Source organism: Rhinolophus ferrumequinum, chromosome 8 (genome assembly GCF_004115265.2).
Source record: "Rhinolophus ferrumequinum isolate MPI-CBG mRhiFer1 chromosome 8, mRhiFer1_v1.p, whole genome shotgun sequence".
Lineage (NCBI taxonomy): Eukaryota > Metazoa > Chordata > Mammalia > Chiroptera > Rhinolophidae > Rhinolophus > Rhinolophus ferrumequinum.
This window is the reverse complement of record NC_046291.1, coordinates 91,543,499-91,555,765: the sequence shown is the minus strand read 5'-3', so window position 1 is coordinate 91,555,765 and position 12,267 is coordinate 91,543,499.

Here is a 12,267-nt window from a genome sequence, read left to right as displayed (position 1 = left end):
TCCGGTTTACAGACGAGGAAAGTGATGGCAGAAAAGGTTAAGGGACTTGCCTAAGGTCACACAGATACTCAGTTGCAGAGGTGGGGTTTGATGGCTGTTGTGTGTGATTCCAAAGACTGCACCACTGTGCCACCTAATGGGGCTGTGTGTGCGTGTGTGTGTGTGTGTGTGTGTCCTAGAGGTTAGGTGGGTGACAACAGCCCACTGTGCCCTGAGGGTGTGCTGAGGTACCAACACACTCAGCACTACCTTGGTCAGCTCCCAGGAGACTTCTCACCGGAGACAGCACTCAGACCCTCTTTGAAGGTGGTGGTAAGAGGGTGGGGAGGTGGCATCGTGGATGGTGCTGACAGGCAAGAGGCCATAGAAACAAAAATTAACGAGAATGGCCTTTGGACTTTGCTATGAGAACAGTCACTTGGTGACAGCCACAAAAAGAATTACCTCTGATATAGGCACCATCTTTTTGCACACCATTATACATTTGAAAATCCTTTCACCTCCATGGTCTCACTTAGCTACAGAATCAAAACAACTCTGTAAGGTTGGCACCATCCTAATTTTGCAGAAGAGTAACCTGGGGACTAGTGAAGACTAATGAGGACAATGAGATTGTTTTCTGTGTTTGGGTACTTTATATCTTATGTGATTCGCACAACAGCCCTAGGAAGTAAGTATTGTCTGTCTTATTTTTATAGAGGTGGAAACCATAACTCAAGAGAGGTTAAGTAACTTCCTTAAGGTAACACAGGAGTTTAAGGGCAAGGCTCCAAACTGACTCGTTCAGCTATTCTACTGTTCCTTCAGCTCATGAGCTAACCTGAGGAATAGATGATGGCAGTAGTTGCTGAGCAAGAAAGATTTGAAGGATGGCAGATAATAAGACCTCATGCCCAACCATATCTTTTTTCCTCTTCAACTCATATCAGATGGCTGAAACACCACTATTGACAATTATTTTGTTGAGTTAAACATTGCTTGAGCCATGATTGTCGTAAGGTTCAAATCTCCCTGTATGAGAGGAAGGCATTAATTCCTTAGCATGACTGAAAAAGAAAAATATTTGGATATTCCACTGGAGCGATTCAACTAGCTAAAACACCTAATGAATTGTATTATTGTCTTGACCACATTTCCACATTTCTGCATCTCCTACATAAGGACAGTCCTGCAATGGGTAGCAGTAAAAATGAAGCAGCCAGAGAGGTTCTACTTTGGAGTAGAATGTTGTAGGTGTCAGCAAACCTTTCCTCATGCTGCACCAACTAGGAAAAAAACTGGATAAATTATATAAATCATATTTTAAAGACATTAGCGATCTGTAGAAGTCAAGAGGACAAGATGAAACTAAAATTCCAGAGAAAAACTCTTCCTGGGTGAGTTGGGATAACTAGTCCTTTTCTTCCATGGGATTATTTGCTGAGTCAGTATCCAGACTGAGTGTTGGGCAAATAAGTCTACTAGGGGAAGGAGAACCCAGCTGTGAAAATGCAGCAGGGCTTTTGACAGCCATGTGGACTAGACTGAATGACTTAGAGAATAGTGGAGCTCCAAACTTTCTGAATGGAACACTGAGCACTAGGGTAGTATAGTGCTCTGGGAGGCTGGACTATTAAGGAACAGTTTTATTTTGGGAGGCAAAATAAAATTAGAAGAAAAGGACTTCAAGTGACATCTGAAAAGTATCCTCCTCAAGACATTTGCCAGATATTTTGCCTGCATGTGAAGGGAGGTGAAAGAGCCAAGCTCAAAATCTCAGAAGAGCAGAACTTTCGAGGCTAAGGAGGCAAAGTCTCACAGTCTAAAAAAACTCAGGAGGACCGGGCTTGAGAAGGAAGCTGCAAGAAACAATGACATGTCTCACCCTTGAGACATCTGAAATCAGAGGTGGACTGACTAACACTGGAATCCAGCTCCAGGCCAGCTCAGTTTCTGAAAAGACTGAGGTGATCAGCCCCTCAACTTATCTGCCTAACAGAACATAGGGAAATCCTCTCTGGGGAAGAATAATAATGACTTTAAGTTCTGTGATTCTTTTGTATATAATATCTGAAATTCAATTTAAAAAAATTACAAGACATGTGAGTAGGTAGAAAAACATGACCAGGAAGCATGAAAAAAAAAATACAATAGAAGCAAAATTACAGAGTGTCTTAGTCAGCTCAGGCTGCCATAACAAAATACCACAGACTGGGTGGCTTAAACAATAGACATTTATTTCTCACAGTTCTGGAGGCTGGGAGTCCAAGATCAGGGTGCCAGCAGATGCGGTTCCTGGTGAGAGCCGTCTTCCTGGCTTGCAGATGGCTGCCTTCTTGCTGTGTCCTCACATGGTGGAGACAGAGAGCTCTAGTGTCTCTTCTTATAAGGCACTAATCCTATTATGAGGGCTCCACCCTCATGACCTCATCTAAATCTAATTAACTCCCAAAGGCCCCCACCTCCAAATACTATGCCATTGAGGTTTCAGCATATGAATTTTTGGGGGGATACAAACATTCACTCTATAGTACAGATTGTAATAAAGAATCTGACTCCATTTTTGGTATTCAAATGCTGACAGCTTTCAAGCCCCACCATTCCCTCTTCTCATGTGTCTTATACTTGGACCAGCTCATGTAAAAGCCTGCATGCTCCCTCCATTGTTAGTCTCAGCAGGAAGTTCAAACCATGCAAGCTCTGGTCCACATGGGAACTCTCACCCCTAGCCCCATCCTCTAATGATTAAAAAGCCAGTCTCCTTTCTCTGCTCCTTCACACCATCTTTAGACCTGCTTGGCTTTCCAGGCTTTCCCCAGAAATCCTCATATGTGAGTAATAAGTCTCATATCTTCTTGGTGTCTGCTTGTTGTCATGAGTCTTGACATTCGAACCAAATTTTGATTGAAGGTCCCACCATCACAACACAGATGACTTAGCTATTGGAGTTATCAGACAAGAAGTTAAAAATAACTATTACAAATGGAATATAAAAAGAATATATAAAGATGGACAAAATGAAGGAAAAGAAGAGAATTTCTACAAAGAATTGGAATCTATAAAAATTCAAATAAACATTCAAGAACTGAAAAAAATTAGTATCTGAAATTAAGAATACATTGAATGAACTAAATGTCAACCTACAGTCAGCAGACGATAGAAGTAGTGAGCTGAAAGACATGTGTATACAAAATACTTAAACTGAAGCACAAGGAGAAAAATATACTGAAAATAGCAGATTAGAGTATAAGACATATTGGGACACAGTCATGAGGCCTAACATGTATATGATTGGATTCTCAGAAAGAGAGGAGGGAGACAGAGTAAGACAAGCAATTTTTTGAAGAAATAAAGGGCAAGAATTTTGAAAATCAGATAATGACATCAACTCAGATTCATAAAGCTCAGTGAATCCCAAAGAAAATAAATACAAAGAAACTACACATAGGCGCATCATAGTCAAACTGTGAAAACCAGAGACAATGAGAAAATGTTAAAAGAAGCCAGGAAAAATAAAACACATTACCTTCAAAGGAGCAACAATGAATTATGGCTGACTTGTCGATAACAAGTATGAAATCTAGAGGACAATGGAATGTCAGTTACAACTGAAAGAAAAGTTCTATATCCTGTGAAAATTTTCTTCAAAAATGGAGGCAATTCGTGTTCCTCTTCCCCTTCCTTTTCTTTCTCTTTCCTTCCCAAACAATTAGTTCTAAAGCCATTAGATGTATATGTTTGTGTGTATGGTGGAGAGAATGGAGGAAGCCACGGTGACATCCCAGAGTAGGATGTGAGAGCCCAAACAGGATGAGGAGGGCATTCCCATGGAGAAGAAACCAGATGTGGGATGCCAGAGCCTGAGCAGGGTGAGGAAGGCATGCCCATTGAGAAGAGGAGGTCCAAGTAGGGGAGTCAGAGAGAGTTACAAATATAGAAAAGGAGAAAATTATAATGAATCCTGTGATGTTGGTTTGGAATAAATACGTAATAAATGTGTATATGTCTTACATACATACATACGCATATTCCCCTAGCTCTGTTCACACAAAGCAGATATACCTTACTAGCAACACACCTAACACCTAAATTTTGGCTTCAAAATAACAGTTTCTAAAAAGCTAGGGATCCTTGGAGAATGGATGTTTCTAGGACTGGGGCAAGGAAAGTATAAGAATACGGAACATCTAGTGACGAAAATGCAAGGAAGTGCTCAAAGAATGCTGGGCCATGTAAAAAGGATACAGCAGCTGCCATGAAGTGGCTCCCTCTAATCAAATCTGGAACAATCTGAAAATCAAAATAAATAATAATCGTGGGTTATAACCCTTTGAATAAAATAGGAAACCACAAGTCTATACAAATATAAATAAGTAGGTAGATAAACAGTAAAGTTTAGTGAGGACCAGGACTATTTACGTAGTTTCAAAGTATTTTACCACAAACACTTATTAATTCAAAGGGGAAAAGAATGACTTTACAGTGTTCAGAGGCGGGCAGAGCCCACCTTAATCAAATGATCAAAGTGAACATCACTAATGGCACGAATTAATATGCACGGCCTGATGGGACACAGTGAGAAGAACTCAGCATCACTGCTGGGATGGTCTTGCCAAACATGCATAATCTGAATGTAAGGCTGACAAATCAGACTATCAGACAAATACACATCGAGGGACATTCTATAAAATATCTAGCCGGTAATCTTTAAAAGTATCAAGGTCAGAGAAGGTCGAGGAGCTGTCCAGACTGAAGGAGATTAAAAAGGCATGGTAATTCATGACAACTACATTCCTGATCTATAGCATGATTCCTTTTCTAAAGACATTATTGGGACAGTTGGCAGATCTTAAATGAGGTCTTGGATCAGATGGGAGTGCATCCTTATTAATTTCCTGATTTTGAAAGTTGTACTGTGGTTACGCCAGAGAATACTTTAAGGGAAACATCGCTAAAGAATTCAGGAGTATTTAAAGGCATCAGGTTGGCAAAATATTCTCAAATGGTTCAGAAAAAACCCCACACATTTCTTTGTATTGGACTTTGTACTTTTCTGTAACTTTGTGATTATTTCAAATCTTTAAAAGGCTAAACTTTTAAAAATGAAAACAAAGTGAAGAGATTTTCACAATAACAAAAGCTGAGAGAACGGATCACCAGCAGACCCACACCACAAGAAACACAAAGGCAATGATCCCAAGTGGAAAGAGAGAGCTGCAGGATGGAATGGAAAGCACTGGGGGGCAAGTATGTGAACAGATGTAAGACGATTGACTGCAACAGCAATAACTTTGGCTTGTGGGATTTACAGCACGTGTAGAAGTAAACCATATAACAGCAGTAGTTCAAAACATAGGAGGGGTATACATGAACGGAAGCTGTTTTAAGTTTCCTCTCCTATTTGTGAAATGGTAATGGAACCAATTTAAGGTAGACTCCAAAAGTCAATGATACATCTCTGAGTTAATCACTAAAAGTTAAGAGAAATATAACTAAAAATATAACAGAAAAAGTAAGATGAAACACACACACACACACACGGAGGAATAAAGGTTTAAAGAAGAGATGGGATACATTTTTAAAAAGAAACAAGATGGTAGATTTCAACTCCACTCAACACTCCTATCAAAAGACAAATAATTCCAGGCTGGATAAAAAGAAAACAATCATGTGGTGTTTATGAGGTACACTTAAAATATAGGACCTAGAAAGTAAAAAGGATGTAGAAAGTAAAAAGATGGTAAAACCTAATATCATGCAAACACTCACAAAAAGAAAGGTGTGGCTCAATTAATATCAGCCAAAGGAGATGCTAGAGCCAGAGTAGTAATGGAGGTAAAAAGTGAAATTTCATAAAATAAAAGGGTTAATTGAATGGGAAGACACAACAATCATAAATTTGCATGCACCTAATAACAGAGCTGAACAATACACAAAGCAGAAAACTGACAGAAGAAAAGAGACAAATAGGCAAATCTGTAATCATAATTGGAGATTTTAACAATCTCTCTCAGCAACTGATAGAAAACCCAGATAATCAGTAGTATATGGAAACAGGAACAACAGAATTAATCACCTTGACATAATAGACAGTAATAGAATATTGCATCCAGCAACTGAAAAATATGTTCTCTTCAAGTGCATATTAGAGCATGTGTTGAACCACAAAGCAAGTCTTAACAAATTCCAAAAGGTGAAATCATCCTGGGTATGATCTTTGACCAAAGTGGAATTAAACTAGAAATTAACAGAAGAAATATTATTAGAAACCCCAAATGTTTGGACATTAGCAGAAAACTTGTAAATAACACATGGGCCAAAGAGGAAATCACAGAGAAAATTAGAAAATATTTTCAACTGAATGCAAATCAAAATACTAAGTACAAACACCTGAGGTAAATAGACAAAGCAGTGATTAGAAATAAATTTATAGTTTTAAATGCATACATGATGAAAGAAAATAGTTTAAACCTAGTTATCTGAAGTTCCGTCTTAAGAAGTTACAAAAAGAACAGTAACTTAAACCCATAAAAACAAGACAGAAGGAAATAATAAAAATAAGAACCAAAATCAATTAAATATAAAGCAGACATACAACCGAGAAAGTCAGCCAAGCAAAAAGTTGGGTTATTAGAAAGATAATTAGATTGATTATTAGAAAGATAATTAGATTGATAAACTTCAAGAAAAAAGAGATAAGTTGGTAACATAAGTTACCAATATCAACAATGAAAAAAATTCTACAGATATTAAAAGATAAAAAGAGGTTACTGTAAAAACTTTTTTGTTAGCACATTTAAAAATTTTGAGAAAGTCCAATTTATTTTTTTCTTTTGTTACCTATACTTTTGGTGTCAAATCCATGAAATTTGTTGCCAAGTTCAATGTCAAGAAGATTTTCTCCTATGTTTTCTTAGAAGACTTTTAAAACTTTAGCTCTTAAGTGTAGGTCTTTGATCTATATTGAGTTAATTTTTGTATATGGTGTTAGGTGAAGCTCTGACTCCTTTTGCATGTAGATACCAGTCATCCCAGCACCATTTATTGAAAAGACTCTCCTTTCCCTATTGAGTGATCTTGGCAACTTTTTCAAAAATCAATTGCCTATATACGGAAGGGTTTACTTTTGGTCTCTCTATTCTATTCTGTTGGTCAATATAACTGTCCTTAGACCAGTACCATGCTGTTTTAATTACTGTAGCTTTGTAGTAAGTTTCAATTAGGAAGTATGAGACCTCCAACCTTATTCTTCTTTTTCAAGATTGTTTGACAATCTGAGGCCCCTTGCAGTTCATATGAGTATGACTGAGGATTGGCTTGTCCATTTCTGTGAAAAAGGCTGTTGAAATTTTGATAGTGGTTGTAGTGAACTTATGAATAGTTTTGGATCATGTATGTAACTTTTAAAACACATAGACTAGTATTACCTATTATTTATGGGTGCACATGTATGTGGAAAGAATAAAATCCTGGACACACCAAAATTTCGATAATGGTTTCCTCTAGGGGTGGAAGGTTAAGTTTAAGGAGGGAAAAAAACCATGAAGTGATACAGATGAGACTCCAATTATACCTGTAGTGTTTCATGTCTTAAAAAAAACTGGAGGCAAACTTTGTTAAAATCATCATTACTGAGTAGGTGGTAAATGGGTATGTGCTATGTTGCTGTCTATACTTTTCTATAGTTTTGAAGTTTCTCATTATAGAAGGGAGATGAGATGACACACTGGAAGAACAGATTGAGTGGGTGGGAAACAGCTGCAGGAGTGGGAGGTGGTGACCAGAGAACGGGAGGTCAGGACTTTGAGTCCAGGTTGGGCTGAAGCGTGGGGGTGGCCCAGCCTGAGTGAGGCCCACTGGGTAGAGTCCTGTCCTGCTGTATTCCATCCAGCTCCCTTTTACTGTCACCTCTCTGACCTGTCCACTAGGAGCCTATTAAAGGAGTTGAATTTAAACACAGGTGGGACTTGGTTTTGACCACCTATCTTGTCTCAACTTATGTCACCTCCCAGGTTAAAGCCGAGGGGACTGAAGCCTAAAGGGGGTCATCATGTTGCCTAAGTACTTACCAGACTTGTGAACAGAGCTCTTCCATCATGCCAGATAGCTTCTCTTGATTGGACAAGGCTCGCAAGAGAACATGGAGCTGGATTTGCTCACAATTCTGGGAGCAGAGAGCAGGCTGATGTGCAAGGAGGAAGGTGTTTAGAGCTGATGCCAGCCAGGAGCTTCTGGAAACCCAGAGTTGGGCTGTACGTTGTAAAGGAAGCTTCTGGCTGGAGGGTATGAGGTGGATGGGCCCTCCAGGGATAAGGGTGAAATGTTCTTAGGTCTACGGAGAAGCCTCTTGGGATTCTGCCACAGGTGAAAGCCAAACATGAATCACTAATTTATTAACTGCAAAATCACTGGGAAATGAGTGGCTCCACGTACATGACTGAACGTGTGGCAGACTAATGTCTCCACAAAGATGTCCACATGTTAGTCTCCAGAATCTGTGACTATGGTACCTTACATAGCAAAAGCGAGTTTGCAGTTGGACAGAGTATCCTCAATTATCCAGCCGGGCCCAGTGTAATCACAAGGGTCCTTATGAGAGAGAGGCAAGAGGGTCAGAGTCAGAGAGAGGAGATGTAATAATGGAAGCAGTGGCTGTAAAGATGGAGGAAAGGGACACAACCAAGGAAGGCAGGTGGCTCCTAGAAGCAGGAAAGGCAAAGAAATGGACTCTCCCCTGGAGCCTCCAGAGGAAGTGTGGCTGTGCCGACACTTTGGTTTGGTCCCCTGGACTTCTGACCCATTTTGGAGCTCTGACCTCCAGAACTGTACGATAGTAGATTTGTGTTTTTAAAGCACTAAATTTGTGATTATTTGTTATTGCAGCAACAGAGAACTAATACAATGAATTTTCTAGGGTATGGTGTATACATAACTATTATAACTCTTCATATTAAAATGGCTATAACAATATTTCCAGTCCTACATGCGCTCCCAGAATTTTGACAAGAGGTGTGGTCTGTTCCTCTTCCCTTAAACCTGGGTGGGTTTTTGTGACTTCCAATGCTAACTCATAAAAGTGATACAGCTTCTGCCCTGGCTTGTTCTTTCTTTTGTACATGTGCGTTGGGAACCTGCCAACCTGTAAGCAATCTACCTACAGCCACCATGCTGGAGACAGAGAAGCCCAGGAGCCCCAACTGTTGGAGCTCTTACTTGTTTGAGTCTCCCCAGCCCAGATGCCAGACAACTGAGTAAGTCTTCATCACCCAGACTTCCAGCTGCCTCGGTTGCTGCTGAGTGGAGCAGAGACCAGCTGTCCCCACCAAGCTCTGGCCCAATTGCAGACTGGTAAGCAAAACCAGTGCTGCAGTTGGAAACCATGAAGCAAAACCAGTGCTGTAGTTGTTACACAGTGATTGACAGCCTGAGCAAGTGTCAGAGTCCATCCATGTCACCCTAGGTGAGGCTGAAGGGAACAGATTCAACCCAATAAAGGCTAAGAGCTTCCAGTTAATTCTTCAGTGCTCCATTCTCCACTATCAACAGGGAAACCAAGGTTGGCAGACATCTGAGCAAAACTCTAGCATGAAGGAAAGAGGTAAAGAGAAAAAAAACTGAAAAAACAGAGAAGAAAACTTTTAAAGAAACAATCCAAAAAATTCCCCCAAAGCACTAGTACTGATATGTTTAGAGTGATAAGAGAAGATATTGCATCCATAACACAAGAATAAGATCCTATAAAAAGGGAACACTCAGTAAAAACAACAAAAAAGAGAGAACGCAGAATTAAAAAAATAAAAAGCATTATTAAAAGATTAGAACATAAAGAAATTACCCAGAAAGCAAGGCAATAAGCACAGAAATGGACAATGGAGGAAAAGAGGACAGTGAATAAGAAAATAAGGACTAGTCCAGGGAGTCCAAAATATGAATAAAAGGAATTCCAGGAATAGAGAGTAGAGAAGATGGTGGGAAAGAAATAATTCAAGAAATTAATTTAAGAAATAATTCAAGAAAATTTCTCAGAACTGAAACAAATCAATTTCCAGACAGAAATGGCCCACCAGTGGCCCAACGTAATGGAAAATGTAGATCCAACAAGGCAAACTATTATTCAATTTTAGAACAAATGGGGTAAAAAGATGATGCTGCAACTTCTGGGGGTGGGGGCGGTGTGTGGGGAGAGTGGGTCATGTACAAAGATTTGGGAATCAGAATTGTTTTGGACTTCTCAACAGAAACTTTGGAAAGCTAGAGACTTAGCATTAGAGCAAAGCTTTCAAAACTGTAAAGGGAAAGGATTTCCAATGATATTTGTTACTACTGCTATACAACAAATTATTCCAAAACTTAATAGCTTAAAACAATACACATTTCAGTTTCTGAGGGTCAGGAATTCAGGAGCAGCTTAGCCGGGTGTTTCTGCTCAGGGTCTCTCATGAGATTATGTCCAGCTGTGGGACAGAGTTGCAGTCTTCTAAAGGCTCAGCTGGAGCTGAAGAATTTGCTTCCAGTCTCACTCATGTGGTTGTTGGCATTAGGTGGCATGTCCTTGCCACAAAGACCTCTCCCGGGGGCTACTTGTGATGTGGCTTCCCCCAGAGTGAGTAATCCAACCGATCGGGAGGACCCAAGACAGTCTATTTTAATATAGTTTCAGAAGTGACAATCCATCACTTCTGCCATATTCCGTCACCTTAGACCACTGTTATAATCAAATCTTAGAAGTGATATTCCATCACTTCTACCACATCCCAGATTTCAGACCACTCCAGTTCTGCTGAAGCACATGGTTAGTCACACAGACCAACAGTGTGGGAGGGTATTGGACAAGGGCCTGAATACCAGAAGGTAGGATCACTGGGGGCCATTTAAGAGGCTGCCTGCCACACCACCGAGAATTCTACAGCCAGCCAAAAGTATACGTGAAGTGTGAGGATATAATAAATGTATTTTAAGTCATGCAAGGTCTGAAACACCTTTTCTCAGAAAGCTACTTGAGGACAGGTTCCACCAAAACAAAAGAGTAAAGCAAGAAACAAGAGAGCCTACCTATGAGAGAGATCGAGGGGTTCCCCAGCACGATGGAGAAGGGAGATAGCAGAATGGCAGCTGCTTTTGGCACATAGTAAGTGTACTCTACAGGGTTTTGAACTGAGCTCAAATGTTTTTTTGTTTTGTTTTGTTTTGTTTTGTTTTTGCAGTGTTTCTTCTTCTTCCTCAATATCAGTCAGTCAGCGGTAACAAGGTACCTGCCCCTCACTGCTAATCTGCAGTTTAAGTAGGTGAAAGATGAGAAAACTAGAAGAGCAGGCTCGTATAATAGTCTGTAAATCAAGGATCACTCGGAGGGCCCAACTACTTGTATGAGTAGTTTGTTCAAGTGTAGGCTGTGGACTTAGTGACATCCCACTTTCCTGCCCACTGTTGGGCTCTGCGTATACTTGGTCTAACGAAAGCTACCAGGATGCTGGGAGACTCAGGCCCCTTTGGAGAATATGGGGCGTTCATGGTCTCAGTCCTTTCTCCGCCCTGGTTATCTTTGATCCCCACCATCCCCTGGGAAGTTGAGGAGCCATTACTGCGGAGGTGGAGCTGACTTCTTTTCTTTTTTCAAATTCATTCATTTTAATTCCTTTCAAATTACGTGAAGTGTGTAAAAGATCTCAGGCATGTAAGAAATGTAGCTATTTTTTTTTTTTAACAATTCAACTTAATTTCTCTTTAAGCCCCAATTATTCTAAGTAGTAAACATTTCTTCTCAGTCAATCTAGAGTTTTCTAATTCAATGCAGGGTTTCTTCTACCTCCTTTCGAAGCTGAAATGGAACAGCGCGTCGGGTCTGGCTTGGTGTCATCCTTCCAGGGGGACTTCTGTTGTGTCCTTGTCATCTGCATTCTGGTCCCAGACTTGAGACCACTCCAGTTCTGCAGTGACACCTTAGAGTCACAGAGAGCCCACCCCTTCTTGTCCTCTTGGAGGAATGTCCTGCTGCAGCCTATGACACGCAGGAGTACTCGGGGGTTGGGAAAGCCTCCTCCTTCTGTCCTGGCCCCTCCCACCCTCACGTCAGCTCTGCAGCCCTGCATTTTGCCGAGTGCCGACGCCCCTTCCCAGTCCTGCTGCCGATTCAGACCCTTACCTCAGGCTAAGCCTGGGGACAGGGCCAAGAAACGGGGCAACACCCAGTCTCCCCATCATCTGAAGGCTCGTTGTTCGTGGAGCCCAAGGATGGGGAGGATGCAGGGATAGTAGAACATAAAAATATTCCTATGGTTCATGTGCTCT